This window comes from Somniosus microcephalus, chromosome 5 (assembly GCF_052327205.1).
Source record: "Somniosus microcephalus isolate GS21.2 chromosome 5, FLI_Smic_1.0, whole genome shotgun sequence".
Classification (NCBI taxonomy): domain Eukaryota; kingdom Metazoa; phylum Chordata; class Chondrichthyes; order Squaliformes; family Somniosidae; genus Somniosus; species Somniosus microcephalus.
In genome coordinates this window covers 296,732,225-296,750,514 of record NC_140991.1, presented here as the reverse complement: position 1 = coordinate 296,750,514, position 18,290 = coordinate 296,732,225, and the positions used below count along the sequence as shown (strand labels likewise).

The 18,290-nt window shown below is 49.9% G+C and overlaps 1 long non-coding RNA gene across 1 annotated transcript; it reads left to right on the top strand.

The window, feature by feature from the left end:
* Positions 1-449: 449 nt before the first annotated feature.
* LOC147117832 (uncharacterized) lies at positions 450-15,357 on the top strand. Its single transcript, XR_015078538.1, has 2 exons — positions 450-844; positions 14,964-15,357. It is a non-coding gene; the product is annotated as an uncharacterized LOC147117832 (long non-coding RNA).
* The last annotated feature ends 2,933 nt before the right edge of the window (positions 15,358-18,290 follow it).

Genomic DNA, 18,290 nt, shown 5'->3' with positions numbered 1-18,290 from the left:
GTCTCTCTCTCTCCTCCAGACTCTCCCTCCTCCAGTCTCTCTCTCTCTCCGTCTCTCTCTCTCCTCCAGTCTCTCCCTCCTCCAGTCTCTCTCTCTCTCCCCCCAATCTCTCTCTCGCTCCCCATCTCTCTATCTCTCTCTCTGTCTCCCAGTCTCTTTATCTCTCTCTCTCTCCCTTCCCCCGTCTCTCTCTCTCTCCCTCCCCCAGTCTCTCTCTCTCTCTCTCCCCCAGTCTCTCTCTCTCTCCCCCAGTCTCTCTCTTCTCTCTCCCCCAGTCTCTCTCTCTCTCCCCAGTCTCTCTCCTCTCTCTCCCCCCAGTCTCTCTACTCTCTCTCTCTCCCAGTCTCTCACTCTCCCCGAGTCGCTCTCTCTCTCCCCCCTCAGTCTCTCTCTCTCTCTCTCCCCAGTCTCTCCCTTCTCTCTGCCCCCAGTCTCTCTACTCTCTCTCTCCCCCCTCAGTCTCTCTCTCTATCGCCCCAGTCTCTCTCTATCTCCCCGTCTCTCTCTCTCTGCCTCTCTCCCCCCAGTCTCTCTACTCTTTCTCTCTCCCCGTCTCTCTCTCATCTCCCCCCAGTCTCTCTCTCTCTCTCTTGCATCATGGGGGGCGTTTCATTCCATGTGTGGGCGGGCCTAATCCTGCAGCCTCCCGAAACGTCACCGCCATTTTAAAAATACCGACAGCGACAGCACCAGCACAACAAACCCCCACAGTGCGGCTCCGGCACAGTATCCCGCTCCCGGCCCGGGAGGTGAGTTGGGGTCACTCGGGCCGGGCCTCACAACCGCTCGGCCCGAGACACAGAGCGGGGGAGCGGCAGCGGCCGGCCGTAAACCGTGCGGCCCGGTAAACTGCCGTTTTACAAAAAAGCCTTGGCAACGCCGGGCTCCCCCCCTTCCCTCCCCATTCCCTCCCCCCATTCCCTCCCCATTCCCTCCCCTCCTTCCCTCCCCCCTTTCCCTCCTTCCCTCCCCCCTTCTCTCCCCATTCCCTCCCCCTCCCATCCCCTTGGTCCCCCTTCCCCTTCCTCTTCCTCTTCCCCCTTCCCCTTCCTCTTCCCCCTTCCCCTTCCTCTTCCCCCCCAGTCGCTCTCTCTCTTCCCCCCAGTCTCTCGCTCTCTCTCTTCCCCCAGTCTCTCGCTCTCTCTCTTCCCCCCAGTCTCTCGCTCTCTCTCTTCCCCCCAGTCTCTCGCTCTCTCTCTCTTCCCCCCAGTCTCTCGCTCTCTCTCTTCCCCCCAGTCTCTCGCTCGCTCTCTTCCCCCCAGTTTCTCGCTCTCTCTCTTCCTCCCAGTCTCCCGCTCTCTCTCTTCCCCCCGGCCTCTCGCTCTCTCTCTTCCCCCCGGCCTCTCGCTCTCTCTCTTCCCCCCGGTCGCTCGCTCTCTCTCTTCCCCCCGGTCGCTCGCTCTCTCTCTTCCCCCCGGTCGCTCGCTCTCTCTCTTCCCCCTGGTCGCTCGCTCTCTCTCTTCCCCCCGGTCGCTCGCTCTCTCTTTTCCCCCCGGTCGCTCGCTCTCTCTCTTTCCCCCCCCCAGTCGCTCGCTCTCTCTCTTCCCCCCCAGTCGCTCGCTCTCTCTCTTCCCCCCACTCGCTCTCTCTCTTCCCCCCACTCGCTCTCTCTCTTCCTCCCACTCGCTCTCTCTCTCTCTTCCCCCACTCGCTCTCTCTCTCTCTTCCCCCCACTCGCTCCCTCCCTCTCTTCCCCCCACTCGCTCCCTCCCTCTCTTCCCCCCACTCGCTCCCTCCCTCTCTTCCCCCCACTCGCTCCCTCCCTCTCTTCCCCCCACTCGCTCCCTCCCTCTCTTCCCCCCACTCGCTCCCTCCCTCTCTTTCCCCCACTCGCTCTCTCTCTCTCTCTCTCTTCCAAAAACAACATGCCCTCAAAAAAGCCTCGGCACCACCGGGCACCCCCATATATAAGATTTTTTTATCTCCTTACTCCTATTTATTATTTTATTATTTATGTATGCCAGATTTTTATTTAATGTAATTCAGATCCCTTTAATGTTGGTATCCTCTACTTGGCTAATTTTAATTTTATCCCCTTACACCTAATTACTCAGATTATTTATATATTTTCTGTGCCTTTGGTTTAAATTATGTAGCACCTCCTTCCCCCTCTGCACCGAATTCCCACTCAACAAATTTCCATTTTCATTCTGTTCAGCAGATTTACCAAACTCCGTCTTCACCAAGTTCTGCGGTCACAGCCTCATTACTGACAACGCTGACAACACGCTCAACACTGCCCTCCCCCACGGCACTGCACCCTCCTATAATCAGTAACCACACTTCGCTAAACCTCCTTCTCCTCATGCTCACACACTCACCACTATTACAATCCTCACTTACCAACAACTCACAACTCATACACACACCGTCAGCTATTTAAAAAAAAATTATTTGTTCATTGGGGTGTGGGTGTCGCTGGCAAGGCCAGCATTTATTGCCCATCCCTAATTGCCCTTGAGAAGGTGGTGGTGAGCTGCCTTCTTGAACTGCTGCAGTCCGTGTGGTGAAGGTACTCCCACATTGCTGTTAGGGAGGGAGTTCCAGGATTTTGACCCAGTGATGATGAATGAATAGCAATATTTTCCAAGTCAGGATGGTGTGTGACTTGGAGGGGAACTTAGTGTTCCCATGCGCCTGCTGCCCTGTCCTTCTTGGTAGTAGAGGTTGCAGGTTTGGGAGATGCTGCTGAAGAAACCTTGGCGAGTTGCTGCAGTGCATCTTGTAGATGGTACACACTGCAGTCACGTTGAATGGAGGAATAGGCTGGAGTGGCTGAATGGCCTACTCCTGTACCTATGTTCTGTCCTATGTCAAGCAGAGTTTGTGGGGTGAGGGAGAAGTCAGAAGAGACAAAGAGGATTAGGTATAAAGGAACCCTGCGTGGTGTCTCCTCCAGAGTCAGCAGTGACCACAGCCTCTGCTCTGCCCCTCCCATGCTGGCCCGCACGCTCTCCAAGGGGGAGAGGGTGTGCAGATCGGCTCTTCTACCTCCAGTGGAGGCCTGATGATGTGTGTCACCTTCTCCTGCAAGAAAGAGTAAAGTGCGTTAGTAAAAATCTTGAGGAGTTTGGAGAATGTGGCTGTTATAATAGAATAGTGCTATCAAGCGGCACTTACTCACCAATAACCTGCTCACTGATGCCCTGTACACCCAAGTCTAAGTCATTAATATACATCAAGAAAAGCAGTGGTCCTAGTACCGACCCCTGGGGAACACCACTGTGTACCTTCCTCCAGTCCAAAAAACAACCTTTCACCACTACTCTCTGTTTCTTGTCACTTAGCCAATTTTGTATCCATGCTGCCACTGTCCCTTTTATTCTATGGGCTTCAACTTTGCTGGCAAGCCTATTATGTGGCACTTTATCAAACGTCTTTTGGAAGTCTATGTACACCACATCAACCACATTGCCCTCATCAATTCTCTCTGTTACCTCATCAAAAAACTCAATCAAGTTAGTTAAACATGATTTGCCTTTAACAAATCCGTGCTGGCTTTCCTTAATTAATCCACACTTGTCCAAGTGACTGTTAATTTTGTCCTGGATTATCATTTCAAAAAGCTTAATGCAATTCAGATCCCTTTGTTGTTTCTTAGCTCCACCCAAACTGATTCTACATTTTGTTTTTCCGAGCCAAGATCCTTTCTCTCCACTGTCTTTATCCCTTCCTTTATTATCAGGGCTACCCATCCTCCTATTCCATTCTGCCTGTCTCTTCTAAAAGTCAAATATCCTGGAATATTTAGTTCCCAACCTCCGTCACTCTGCAATCACGTCTCTGTAATGGCTATTTAATCAAACCCATTTATTTCTATCTGTGCTATTAATTCATCTATTTTGAAGTGAATACTTCATGCATTCAAATATAGTACCTTTAGCTTTAACTTTTTTCTATTGCTGCCTGATGTCACTTTAGTCACTGGTGCCCTAATACCTTTATTAATCTCTCTGTCATTTCCTGACCCACTCTGCTTATCTTTACCCAGATCACTACCCTGCTCTACAGCCTTGACATTTCTCTTACTGCTTTTGAATTTGCCATTTACTGAATCCTCCCACCCTCCCCACATCATTAGTTTAAAGCCCTATCTACCACCCTAGTTATTCGATTTGCCAGGGCACTGGTCCCAGCCTGGTTTAAGTGGAACAGCTCCCTCTTTCCCCAGTACTGATGCCAGTGTCCCATGAATCGAAACCCCTTCCTCCCACACCAATCTCTGAGCCAAACATTTAACTCTCTGATCTGAAATAAAAACAGAAAATGCCGGAAATACTCAGCAGGTCAGGCAGCATCTGTGGAGAGAGAAACAGAGTTAACGTTTCAGGTCGATGACCCTTCGTCAGAACTGGAAAAAGCTGGAGATGGAACAGGTTTTTAAGCAAGTGTAGGGGCAGGGAAAGGGGGGAGGGGAGGAAAGAACAAAAGGGAAAGTCTGTGATAGGATGGAAGGCAGGAGAGATTAAGAGACAAAAGGGATGATGGTGCGAGGCAAAAGGAGATGGTAGTGGGACAAGTTAAGAAACAAAAGATGACTCTAGATGAAGTGTAAATGGCACTGACAGAAAGAAAGGCAGCTGCCATGTGAGAGAAAAAAAAAATGGAAAAAAAAGATAGGGGCCGAGGTTATGATCTGAAATTGTTGAACTCTATATTGAGTCCAGAAGGCTGTAAAGTGCCTAATCGAAAGATGAGGTGCTGTTCCTCGAGCTTACGTTGAGCTTCATTGGAACAGTGTAAGAGGCCAAGGACGGTGAGGTCCGAGTGGGAATGGAGTGGAGAATTAAAGTGACAGGCGACCGGAAGCTCGGGGTCACCCTTACGGACTGAACGGAGGTGTTCCGCAAAGTGGTCACCCAATCTGCGTTTGGTCTCCCCAATGTAGAGGAAACCGCATCGTGAGCAGCGAATGTAACTCTCTGATCTGTCTGTCCCTATGCCAATTTGCATGTGGTTCAGGTAACAATCCAGAGATTATTACTTTTGAGGTTCTGCTTTATAATATGGACCCTAGCTGCTCAAACTCCTTCAGCAGAACCTCATTCCTAGTTCTACCTATGCCGTTGGTTCCTACGTGGACCACGACCACTAGATCCTCCCCTTCCCATTCCACGTTCTTCTCCAGTCGCGACGAGATATCCTTAACCCTGGCACCGGGCAGGCAACACAGCCTTCGGAACTCACGGTTGCGGCTGCAGAGAACAGTATCCCCCTGACTATACTGTCCCCTACCATAACTACATTCCCTTTCACTCCCCCCACTTGAATGGCCTCCTGCAACACGGTGCCATGGTCAGTTTGCTCATCCACCCTGCCGTCCTTGTTCTCATCCACACAGGTAGCGAATACCTCATACCTGTTGGTCAAAGACAAGAGCTGAGGCTCCTCCATCATTACATCCTGGGTCCCCATACCTTCCTGACTCACAGTCACACCCTCCTGTTCCTGACCATTGACGAACTCTATAAAGTACTACTTAACCTATGGGGCGTGACTGCCTCCTGGAACATAGTGTCCAGGTAACTTACATAGAAACATAGAAGATAGGAGCAGGAGTAGGCCATTCGGCCCCTTGAGCCTGCTCCGCCATTTAATGAGATCATGGCTGATCATCCAAATTCAGTACCCTGTCCCTGCCTTCTCTCCATATCCCTTGATCCCTTTAGCCTTAAGAAATATATCTAACTCCTTCTTGAATATATTTAATGAATTGGCCTCTACTGCCTTCTGTGGTAGAGAATTCCACAGGTTCACCACTCTCCCCCTCCCTGATGCCCCCGATGTCTGCAGCTCGGACTCCAGCTCAACTATTCTGAGCCGAAGTTCCTCGAGCTGCAGACACTTACTGCAGATGTGGTTGCTCGGGATCTTGCTGGTCTCCACCAACTCCCACATGCTGCAGTTACGGCACATCACCTGCCCTGCCATCTCTGTCTAACCTTCTTTATTTATTTGATTAGCTAATCATATTTTAATTATTTTTAATCAATTATTTAAGTTTTATTACTTAATTGGTTTATCTAGTTTTAATTACTAATTTAATAAAGTAAAGTTATAGCAATTTACAGTTTCTTAGCTAGCTTAGAGACTAAAAAAACTGATACTCACCAACCAATCACCTACCTGCAGCCCGGTGACGTCATTCCTTGATTTTTCTGTTTGAAGGCTCTTTATAACCCCGCTGATCCTGCTCTTCCCGCCGCTGATCCCGCTCCTCCCGCTGCTGGTCCCGCTCCTCCCGCCGCTGATCCCGCTCCTCCCGCTGCTGATCCCGCTCCTCCTGCCGCTGATCCCGCTCCTCCTGCCGCTGATCCCGCTCCTCCCGCCGCTGATCCCGCTCCTCCCGCCGCTGATCCCGCTCCTCCTGCCGCTGATCCCGCTCCTCCCACCGCTGATCCCGCTCCTCCCGCCGCTGATCCCGCTCCTCCCGCCGCTGATCCCGCTCCTCCCGCCGCTGATCCCGCTCTTCCCACTGCTGATCCCGCTCCTCTCGCCGCTGATCCCGCTCCTCCCGCCGCTGATCCCGCTCCTCCTGCCATTGATCCTGTTCCTCTTGCCACTGATCCCGCTCCTCTCGCCGCTGATCCAGCTCCTCCCGCCGCTGATCCCGCTCCTCCCGCCGCTGATCCCGCTCCTCCCGCCGCTGATCCCGCTCCTCCCGCCGCTGATCCCGCTCCTCCCGCAGCTGATCCCTCTCCTCCCGCTGCTTATCCCGCTCCTCTCTCCCTTCCTCTCTCCGCTCCTCTCTCCGCTCCTCTCTCCGCTCCTCTCTCCGTTCCTCGCTCCTCTCTCCGTTCCTCTCTCCGCTCCTCTCTCCGCTCCTCTCTCCGCTCCTCTCTCCGTTCCTCTCTCCGCTCCTCTCTCCGTTCCTCTCTCCGTTTCTCTCTCCGTTCCTCTCTCCGTTCCTCTCTCCGCTCCTCTCTCCGTTCCTCTCTCCGCTCCTCTCCCCGTTCCTCTCTCCGTTCCTCTCTCCATTCCTCTCTCTGCTCCTCTCCCCGTTCCTCTCTCCGTTCCTCTCTCCATTCCTCTCACCGCTCCTCTCTCCGCTCCTCTCTCCGTTCCTCTCTCCGTTTCTCCCTCCATTCCTCTCTCCGCTCCTCTCTCCGTTCCTCTCTCCGTTTCTCTCTCCATTCCTCTCTCCGCTCCTCTCTCCGTTCCTCTCTCCTTTCCTCTCTCCGCTCCTCTCTCCGCTCCTCTCTCCTTTCCTCTCTCCGTTCCTCTCTCCGCTCCTCTCTCCGTTCCTCTCTCCGCTCCTCTCTCCGTTCCTCTCTCCGTTCCTCTCTCCGCTCCTCTCTCCGCTCCTCTCTCCGCTCCTCTCTCCGCTCCTCTCTCCGTTCCTCTCTCCGCTCCTCTCTCCACTCCTCTCTCCGTTCCTCTCTCCCTTCCTCTCTCCGCTCCTCTCTCCGCTCCTCTCTCCGTTCCTCTCTCCGTTCCTCTCTCCGTTCCTCTCTCCGCTCCTCTCTCCGCTCCTCTCTCCGCTCCTCTCTCCGTTCCTCTCTCCGCTCCTCTCTCCGCTCCTCTCTCCGTTCCTCTCTCCGCTCCTCTCTCCGCTCCTCTCTCCGTTCCTCTCTCCGTTCCTCTCTCCCTTCCTCTCTCCGCTCCTCTCTCCGCTCCTCTCTCCGTTCCTCTCTCCGTTCCTCTCTCCGTTCCTCTCTCCGTTCCTCTCTCCGCTCCTCTCTCCGCTCCTCTCTCCGTTCCTCTCTCCGTTCCTCTCACCGCTCCTCTCTCCGTTCCTCTCTCCGCTCCTCTCTCCGCTCCTCTCTCCGTTCCTCTCTCCGCTCCTCTCTCCGCTCCTCTCTCCGCTCCTCTCTCCGCTCCTCTCTCCGCTCCTCTCTCCGCTCCTCTCTCCGTTCCTCTCTCCGCTCCTCTCTCCGCTCCTCTCTCCGCTCCTCTCTCCGCTCCTCTCTCCGCTCCTCTCTCCGCTCCTCTCTCCGCTCCTCTCTCCGCTCCTCTCTCCGTTCCTCTCTCCGTTCCTCTCTCCGCTCCTCTCTCCGCTCCTCTCTCCGTTCCTCTCTCCCTTCCTCTCTCCCTTCCTCTCTCCGCTCCTCTCTCCGCTCCTCTCTCCGCTCCTCTCTCCGCTCCTCTCTCCGCTCCTCTCTCCGCTCCTCTCTCCGCTCCTCTCTCCGCTCCTCTCTCCGTTCCTCTCTCCCTTCCTCTCTCCCTTCCTCTCTCCGCTCCTCTCTCCGTTCCTCTCTCCGTTCCTCTCTCCGCTCCTCTCTCCGCTCCTCTCTCCGCTCCTCTCTCCGTTCCTCTCTCCGTTCCTCTCTCCGTTCCTCTCTCCGTTCCTCTCTCCGTTCCTCTCTCCGTTCCTCTCTCCTTTCCTCCCTCCGCTCCTCCCTCCGTTCCTCTCTCCTTTCCTCTCTCCTTTCCTCTCTCCGCTCCTCTCTCCGCTCCTCTCTCCGCTCCTCTCTCCGTTCCTCTCTCCGTTCCTCTCTCCGTTCCTCTCTCCGTTCCTCTCTCCGTTCCTCTCTCCGTTCCTCTCTCCGCTCCTCTCTCCGTTCCTCTCTCCGCTCCTCTCTCCGCTCCTCTCTCCGCTCCTCTCTCCGCACCTCTCTCCGCACCTCTCTCCGCTCCTCTCTCCGTTCCTCTCTCCGCTCCTCTCTCCGCTCCTCTCTCCGTTCCTCTCTCCGCTCCTCTCTCCGCTCCTCTCTCCGCTCCTCTCTCCGTTCCTCTCTCCGCTCCTCTCTCCGCTCCTCTCTCCGCTCCTCTCTCCGTTCCTCTCTCCGTTCCTCTCTCCGCTCCTCTCTCCGCTCCTCTCTCCGCTCCTCTCTCCGCTCCTCTCTCCGCTCCTCTCTCCGTTCCTCCTCTCTCCGCTCCACTCTCCGTTCCTCTCTCCGTTCCTCTCTCCGTTCCTCTCTCCGTTCTTCTCTCCGCTCCTCTCTCCGCTCCTCTCTCCGTTCCTCTCTCCGCTCCCGTCTCCGTTCCCCTCTCCGCTCCTCTCTCCGCTCCTCTCTCCGTTCTTCTCTCCGTTCCTCTCTCCGCTCCTCTCTCCGTTTCTCTCTCCGCTCCTCTCTCCGTTCCTCTCTCCGCTCCTGTCTGCGCTCCTCTCTCCGCTCCTCTCTCCGCTCCTCTCTCCGTTCCTCTCTCCGCTCCTCTCTCCACACCTCTCTCCGCTCCTCTCTCCGCTCTGGTTCAGCCTTGAGAGAGAAGGAGAGAATTGGCGAGGTGTACAGATGAGCAGGGCTGAGGTAGCTGAAGGATCTTCTATCAATGGCGGTGGGGTGGGGGGAGGTGGGGAACCAAGGGATGATGCACAAAAGCACCAGAGTCAGCTGACTGAAGGTGCAGTAAAAGATACGGGGCTGGAGGAAGCTGCAGAGGTAGGTGGGGAAAGGCCACGCAAGGATTGGACTATTAGGGCGAAGGTTTCAAATGTAATACATTGGGGGTCAGGGAGTCAATGTAGGTTAGTGAGGACGGTGGTGACAGGAGACCGGGACTTAGTGTAGGGCAGGATACGGACAACGAGGTTTGAAGAGTGGAAGACCAACAAGCAGAGCATTGGAATAATCAAGTATGTCGGTGACAAATGTGTGAATAAGGTTGTTGGGGCAGAGGTGGGAAATGTTTCAGAGGAAATAAGTGGTTTTGGTGTTAGCGATGGACAGGATGTGGTGGTTGATGTTCAAATCAGGGTCAAATAAGACATCAAGGTTTCTTACAGCCTGATTGATTGGCCATGGAGTCGAATGGAGTCAGTCACAAGGGAATGGGGGTTGTGCAGCAGCCAAAAACAATGGCTTCTGTCTTCCCAATGATCAGATAGTGGATGGCAAGATAATGCAACGTGCATCAGACACAAATGATTTTGGAGACCTTGTCAGGGTCCCACCACCGCTGACCTGTCTGAATAGTTTTTGGGTGGAGCTTCATCGTATCTGTGTACGCACTTGTTTGTCAGTTCTCAATGAGTTCAGTAGATTAGGACTCCAGCAGATATCCTTGGTCCACAGCAACCATCTGCCCGCTCTGCCTCCATCTTCTAACAGTGGCGGCAGACTGGTGCCAAGCTAAGGCCTTGTGGCTGAGCTCAGCTTATTCTCTTGTGTGAGTCAGTTCTTCTGAGATCTCGTGCCTGGTAATGGAATGCAAGGCTTTCCTATGGGGAAAGGTCCCATTAGGTGCCCAAGTGTGGTGGTATCAATGACACCTTACATGTTTGGACAACCTGTGAGCTGCTGTAGATGCTGCACACTCTCTTTCTTGGAGAAAGTGATGAAAATGTTTTCTTGGTAAACAAGATTTTCAGTTATTTCATGCATCGGGGAGAAAAGACTGATTTGGATAATGTGTCGAGGGGTGGCTTGAAGAATGTGGTGGAGCGGAAGTATGGCACTGTCATCACCTTTAGAGTCGCGGTGGAGCAATGCCCTTTGTGAAGTGTGTCAGGAGCTTGGGCTGGAGGAGATGGCAGAACCTGGTGACGGCCTCCCTCGGGGGTCTTCTGAGACACCCAGGTAGATGGGCCTCAGTCCGAACACACAGCGGCTGCTCCAAAGACCGGTGGCTGCCAAACGCCTCAGGCGCGACTTTTTCTTCCAGAGGAACCCCTCTTTTCTCCTCCAAATCTAGCAGTGCCGTGAGAATGTTGTGAGGAACCGCTACTTGCAAGCGAAACACAAAAACTATCAGCTGGAGCATTGTGTAAAGGATTTGAGAGAAACACATCAGCAATGCAAAAAAAAGCAGAAGTAAACAACAGCAGGGAGAAATGCAATAAAGACAATGCTGACAGATGTATGTGAGATATACTAGAATTTCCTAATCTTACTATTATTATAGTGCAGTTAGTATAGGGAGACTTGCCACATGACATAGGAACAGGACTAGGCCATGCAGCCTCTCGAGACTGTTCTGCCAGTCAGTTAGATCATGGCTGATCTGTAGCTCAACTCCATTGACTCGCCTTTGTTCGTATACCTTAATACCTTTACCTAACAAAAATCTATCTATTTAAGTCTTGAAAGTTCCAATTGACCTAGCATTCATGGCCTTCTGGAGAAGAGATAGCCAGATTTCCGCTCCCCTTCGTGTGAAAAAGTGATTCCTCCTGAACGACCTAGCTCTAAGTTTAATGTTATGCCCTTTTGTTCTGGAAACCCCCAGCAGAGGAAACAGTTTCTCTGCATCTACCCTTTGGAGTCCGTTTTTCATTTTATAATCACCTCGATTAGATCATCCCTCAACCGTCAAACTTCAAGGTAATACAAACCAAGTTTCTGCAACCTGTCCTCGTACTTGAAGCCTTTGAGCCCTGGTATCTCTGACTAGGGACATGGCCCAGGGATGGCAGGAGAATTGCAAAAGATGATTGCAGAAGTAGGGTTCTGAAAAGGGGAAGAGCCGAGTCAAGCAGAGCATGAATTTTTGCAGAGCAGGGAAGTCATTTGCTGAGATATTATCCAAATGGTGAGAGATTGCAGAGTTCTGAGATGCAGAGGGATCTGAGTGTCCTAGTGCATGAATCGCAAAAGGTTACTATACAGTAAATGAGATCACCTCTCATTCTTCTAAACTCTAGAGAATATAGGCCTAGTCTACTCAATCTGTCCTCATAGGACAATCCCCCCATCCAGGAATCAGTCTGGTGAACCTTCGTTGCACTCCCTCTATGGCAAGTATATCCTTCCTTAGGTAAGGAGACCAAAACTGTACACAATACTCCAGGTGTGGTCTCACCAGGGCCCTATACATTGCAGTAAGGCGTCTTTACTCTTATACTCAAATCCTCTTGTAATAAAGGCCAACATACCATTTGCTTTTCTAATTGCTTGCTGTACCTGCATGTTAACTTTCAGTGATTTGTGTACAAGAACACCCAGGTCCCTCTGAACACCAATATTTTCCAATCTCAAGCCATTTAAAAAGTACTCTGCTTTTCTATTTTTCCTACCAAAGTGGATAACTTCACATTTCACCACATTATATTCCATTTGCCATGTTCTTGCCCACTCAGTTAGCTTGTCTATATCCCCTTGAAGCGACATAAGGTCCAAAGGTATAAATCCCAGACTCTTTTCATTTTTTAAGGTTTTTTCAGTCAGCACTTCCAGAGAGTTGAGATTTTGGACTGTCTGGTTCAGCCTTGAGAGAGAAGGAGAGAATTGGCGAGGTGTACAGATGAGCAGGGCTGAGGCAGCTGAAGGATCTTCTATCAATGGCGGTGGGGTGGGGGGTGGGGGGAGGTGAGGAAGCAAGGGATGATGCACAAAAGCACCAGAGTCAGCTGACTGAAGGTGCAGTAAAAGATACGGGGCTGGAGGAAGCTGCAGAGGTAGGTGGGGAAAGGCCACGCAAGGATTGGACTATTAGGGCGAAGGTTTCAAATGTAATACATTGGGGGTCAGGGAGTCAATGTAGGTTAGTGAGGACGGTGGTGACAGGAGACCGGGACTTAGTGTAGGGCAGGATACGGACAACGAGGTTTGAAGAGTGGAAGACCAACAAGCAGAGCATTGGAATAATCAAGTCTGTAGGTGACAAATGTGTGAATAAGGTTTGTGGAACACCTCCGTTCAGTCCGTAAGGGGGACCCCGAGCTTCCGGTCGCCTGTCATTTCAATTCACCGCTCCATTCCCAATCAGACCTCACTGTTCTCGGCCTCTTGCATTGTTCCACGGAAGCTCAACGTAAACTCGAGGAACAGCACCTCATCTTCCGATTAGGCACTTTACAGCCTTCCGGACTCAATATCGAGTTCAACAATTTCAGATCATAACCTCGGCTCCTATCATATCTTTATATATTTTTTATCCACACTTTTGGTTTGTGCCTTTTCCTTTTTCTCTCTCCCACATGGCAGCTGTCTTTCATTCTGCCAGCACATTTCACACTTCATCCAGAGCCATCCCTTGTTTCTTAACCTGTCCTATTACATCTCATCTCGCCTTGAATATCTCTTAATGTCTCTTCACCCCCCCACAGACCTTCCCTTTTGTTCTTTCATCTACTCCCCCATTTCCCAGCCCCCAAACTGGCCTTTTAATCTGTTTCATTTCCTGCTTTTTTCTCAGTTCTGACGAAAGGTCATTGCCCTGAAACGTTAACTCTGTTTCTCTCTCCACGGATGTTGCCTGGCCTACTGAGTATCTCCAGTGTTTTCTGTTGTTATTGTAAATAAGGTTGTTGGGACAGAGGTGGGAAATGTTTCAGAGGCAATAAGTGGTTTTGGTGTTAGCGATGGACAGGATGTGGTGGTTGATGTTCAAATCAGGGTCAAATAGGACATCAAGGTTTCTTACAGCCTGATTGATTGGCCATGGAGTCGAATGGAGTCAGTCACAAGGGAGTAGGGGTTGTGCAGCAGCCAAAAACAATGGCTTCTGTCTTCCCAATGTTCAGATAGAGGATGGCAAGATAATGCAACGTGCATCAGACACAAATGATTTTGGAGACCTTGTCAGGGTCCCACCACCGCTGAGGTATCTGTGTACGCACTTGTTTGTCAGTTCTCAATGAGTTCAGTAGGTTAGGGCTCCAGCAGATATCCTTGGTCCACAGCAACCACCTGCCCGCTCTGCCTCCATCTTCTAACAGTGGCGGCAGACTGGTGCCAAGCTAAGGCCTTGTGGCTGAGCTCAGCTTATTCTCTTGCGTGAGTCAGCTCTTCTGAGACCTCGTGCCTGGTAATGGAATGCAAGGCTTTTCTATGGGGAAAGGTTCCATTAGGTGCCCAAGTGTGGTGGTATCAACGACACCTTACATGTTTGGGCAACCTGTGATGCTTCTGTAGATGCTGCACACTCTCTCTTTCTTGGAGAAAGTGATGAAAATTTTTTCTTGGTAAAACAAGATTTTCAGTTATTTTGTGCATCAGTGGAGAAAAGACTGATTTGTGTAATGTACCACGAGATGGCTTGAAGAATGTGGTGGAGCGGAAGTATGGCACTGTCATCACCTTTAGAGTCGCGGTGGAGCAATGCCCTTTGTGAAGTGTGTCAGGAGCTTGGGCTGGAGGAGATGGCAGAACTTGGTGACGGCCTCCCTCGGGACACTTCTGAGACACCCAGGTAGATGGGCCTCAGTCCGAACACACAGCGGCTGCTCCAAAGACCGGTGGCTGCCAAACACCTCAGGCGCCCCTTTTTCTTCCAGAAGAACCCCTCTTTTCTCCTCCAAATCTAGCAGTGCCGTGAGAATGTTGTGAGGAACCGCTACTTGCAAGCGAAACACAAAAACTATCAGCTAGAGCATTGTGTAAAGGATTTGAGAAAAACACATCAGCAATGCAAAAAAAAGCAGAAGTAAACAACAGCAGGGAGAAAAGCAACAAAGACAATGCTGACAGATGTATGTGAGATATACTAGAATTTCCTATCCTTACTATTATTATAGTGCAGTTAGTATAGGGAGACTTGCCACATGACATAGGAACAGGACTAGGCCATGCAGCCTCTCAAGACTGTTCTGCCAGTCAGTTAGATCATGGCTGATCTGTAGCTCAACTCCATTTACCCGCCTTTGTTCGTGTACCTTAATACCTTTACCTAACAAAAATCTATCTATTTAAGTCTCGAAAGTTCCAATTGACCTAGCATTCATGGCCTTCTGGAGAAGAGATAGCCAGATTTCCGCTCCCCTTCGTGTGAAAAAGTGATACCTCCTGAACGACCTAGCTCTAAGTTTAATGTTATGCCCTTTTGTTCTGGAAACCCCCAGCAGAGGAAGCAGTTTCTCTGCATCTACCCTATGGAGTCTGTTTATCATTTTATAATCACCTCGATTAGATCATCCCTCAACCGTCAAACTTCAAGGTAATACAGACTTCAAGTTTCTGCAACCTGTCCTCGTACTTGAAGCCTTTGAGCCCTGGTATCTCTGACTAGGGACATGGCCCAGGGATGGCAGGAGTGAAGTAAGATTAAAAAATGAGCGTAACAGGGCACGTTTAGTAGAACGCAATTGCGGCAGCAAAATGTGTAAAGATGAAATGTACTAATTATTCTATGTTTAATTGCAGAAATGACCATACCAATTTAGAAAGATGAAACTTACAAAAAGAGACACTGACATAACCCTTTTCTGGAAAAACGAAACTCAGTAGTGGTCAAGAGAGAGAATGACTCGTTTCTCAGGAATCACATGACCTGATGACTCATTGCCAAGAAATCAGAGGGTCCACAGGCCCCTGCAGTGAAAAGTGAAACTTATGTTATAGGCTACCTTGTATAAGTTAGACACACCTAGTTAGTGATTAATGTATAGACTTTTAAATCGATTGGACCTCTGGAGTAGGAGGTCTCGGAAAATGTGTATAACTGTGTGAACCTCAAGCGGTTCGGTGGAGTCGGAGCCTTGTGTTGGGACGCAAGAGCCATAGCTCCCCAGGCCTGAATAAACCGTTTTGTCTTCAATTATTGGGTCTGTCTTTCTTACAACAAGCCAGTGACGTCGACCATGTATATCACTTGGTCCGCACTTTGGGGGCTTACATCAATTGGCGACGAGGATGGGATATGCGATCTGAACAAGACTCTCGGACAGTGTTAACTTAAGACGGGTGAGTATGTTTTAATTACCACCTGTAAAATTAGGGGTTAATCGCTGGCGAGACGTTAAGTCAGAATCGACGTATAAAAGAACTATAAAAAGAAAGACACCTTTAATTGAAGGTGGTTAAAAAGTAAAACCCAGATAGGGACAGGGCGTTCCCTAAGCCATGTGGCGGCAAACCGAGATGGGCGGAAAGACCCCTACCCCGGGGAGGCGGGAAATCCTTAAAAGCCGTGAGGCGGCGAAACCTCAGTTAGGGGCAGGTTGTTCCCTAAAAGCCGTGAGGCGGCGAAACCTCAGTTAGGGGCAGGGCGTTCCCTAAAAGCTGTGAGGCGGCGAAACCTCAGTTAGGGGCAGGTCGTTCCCTAAAAGCCATGAGGCGGCGAAACCTCAGTGGCAGGGCGTTCCCTAAAAGCCGTGAGGTGGCGAAACCTCAGTTAGGGGCAGGGCGTTCCCTAAACAATTGAATGAATGGGTGCACCATGGTGAGTGAATGAAATAAAACCCCTACAGTCACAAAGAGGTTAAAACTCAAAACCTCGGGACTAAAGGTTTGGTGTGTTTAACGAAACAGAATGATTGACAGGAAGTGAGCAATTAATCAGAGTAATGCTATAGGGGCGAGCAACGTAGTGTATAAACCTAATTCACCAATACCATGAATTACGCATTAAACGTAGCAGTTAGTTATGACTAAGAGGGTGGACGAAGAATCCTCAAGGGACCTGGATTCTATAACCCGACTCCTGGAAAATAAAAAAAAACAGTGCAGAGAGCCAAAGGCTTGGTGGGGAGGAGCTAAAGATAAAGAGGCAACAGATAATGTATGGAATTGAAACAGAAGGGAGAGATAAAGGAGGAAAAAGATCTAATTTGCAGGCGAACCAATTTGAAACCCCAGCAAGAAAAAAAGAAACAAACAGGGATTTGGAAACTAGGGAAAGCTGTTGAGTCACCGATTTAAAAAGGAAGGAAAAGATAAACTTAAAGTTTTACCAACATGGAAGTTATTAGCATCTGTACCAAGACAAGTAAAACAAGAGATTTGCTGAGTGAAAGGAACCTTAGACATATGCTGGAATTACAGTTTGTATAAAAATGTGTGAGTGTGGATGTTTTCCTGATTAGGAATGTTTAAGAGGTTACAATATTCCTTTGTCTGAAAATCTGTCCGTTAGGAAAAAGAAATGTCTGCTGTGTGTTGTAGCTCCACCCACTTCTCTGTGTTAAAGAAAAAGCATTTAACCCCTTTGTCTTGTCTTGAATTTTGGAAGTTTAAGAATGTGCAAATAAGATTGTGCCCTCAGAATGAAGAAACCTATTACAATTTAAGTTAAGCTGGAGTGTAAAAACTGAGAAGAGCAACAAAAAGTTTGTTTAACGAGAGATTAAGTTTCAGTCTAAGATCTAACCTTGGAGTTATGAGGTAAATTAACCTATTAAAACCAGACTTTCATTGTGGCCACAGTGAAATTCTGGTTGATGTAAATTGGTGTAGTCCAAATTGAATAAGATAACTCAACTCCGCAAGAATATCCGATAGTGGCAGGTCCCTCTACAATATTTAATTGACTATGGTACTGGAAGCCTTATAGAAGGCGGGACTAGAGTTAAACCGTAGAAAGGTATAGGTAGGGAAGGATGAAGTAGTCGACCTAGGATACATAGTGACACAAGGGAAGAGACAAATGCCCAAAAACAGATGGGAGGGGCATTAGGACTGGCTGCGTGCTTTGATTGCTCGCAAGCTTCTAGGGATGGCAGCAGGAAGGGACCGCGCCAGAGAGGGGAGGGGGATCCGAGGATGTTTGTTGACACATTGGTAGGGGGCCGACAGTGCAAAATGTTAATAGACACAGGAGCCACAATCTCATTGACAGACTTACCCTTGCCCCGAACGAAACTTTCAGTTAGTATAGCAGGAATCGGTGGATGAAGAATCAGGACTTATAAGAGCGAAACAGTCTTACTAGAAATTGGATGTATAATAGTACCTACACAGTTGTGGGTATGCGAGAACACCGAAGGAACAATCCTAGGGATAGATATACTGCGAGAAGTAGGAGCTTTAGTCGACCCTAAAGCGAATGAAGTGTACTGGCCCCCAGATTATAAGTTAAACAAACAGACAGGCCCGGGAAACAAAGTAGAAATGGCCCAGCCTATACAGGATTTGATCAAAGGGGGGTAGCCAAAGGAAACAGTGTAAACCTATATAGATAGTCGGAATGCGTTTGGGGTGGTGTCTGATTACATGATAGCGGGAGTAGGCAGGGATATATGACACCAGGAGGAGGACTCGTAAGAAACAAGAATATAATCAAGGAATGAGTAGGAACCTCTCTCCTACCCAAAGAGTGCGTAATAATAAATTAAAGCACACAAGAGGATGGGCAGCTAAACGAGCAATTGAGAGAGGGAATCTGGCCAATGAAGCCCAAATGTTCATGTTGAATCAAAGTGTGAAACCACAACTGTCTTTCAGTCAGGGATGTTTTTTGGGTTGCGTGAAGTGACGCAATAATGTTTAGCTCCACCTTCAAAAGCCTACGAAGGAGTTAACCCTTTCCACTGACAGCTGTTTGAGTTCACCAAGCAACAACTTCAGTATTACTGAATAGAAGTTAAAGATATTGGACATTAATAAATGTAAATTTCTTAATGTTGAGTTAATATTACCCCACAGTGATAGAAGGAGAATTAGGATTTGATAAATGGAAGTTATCTTATAAACTAATTGCAGCACCGTCTCAAACGGCCGGGAGACTGCTTGAGAGGCTGTCCTGTTACCCAA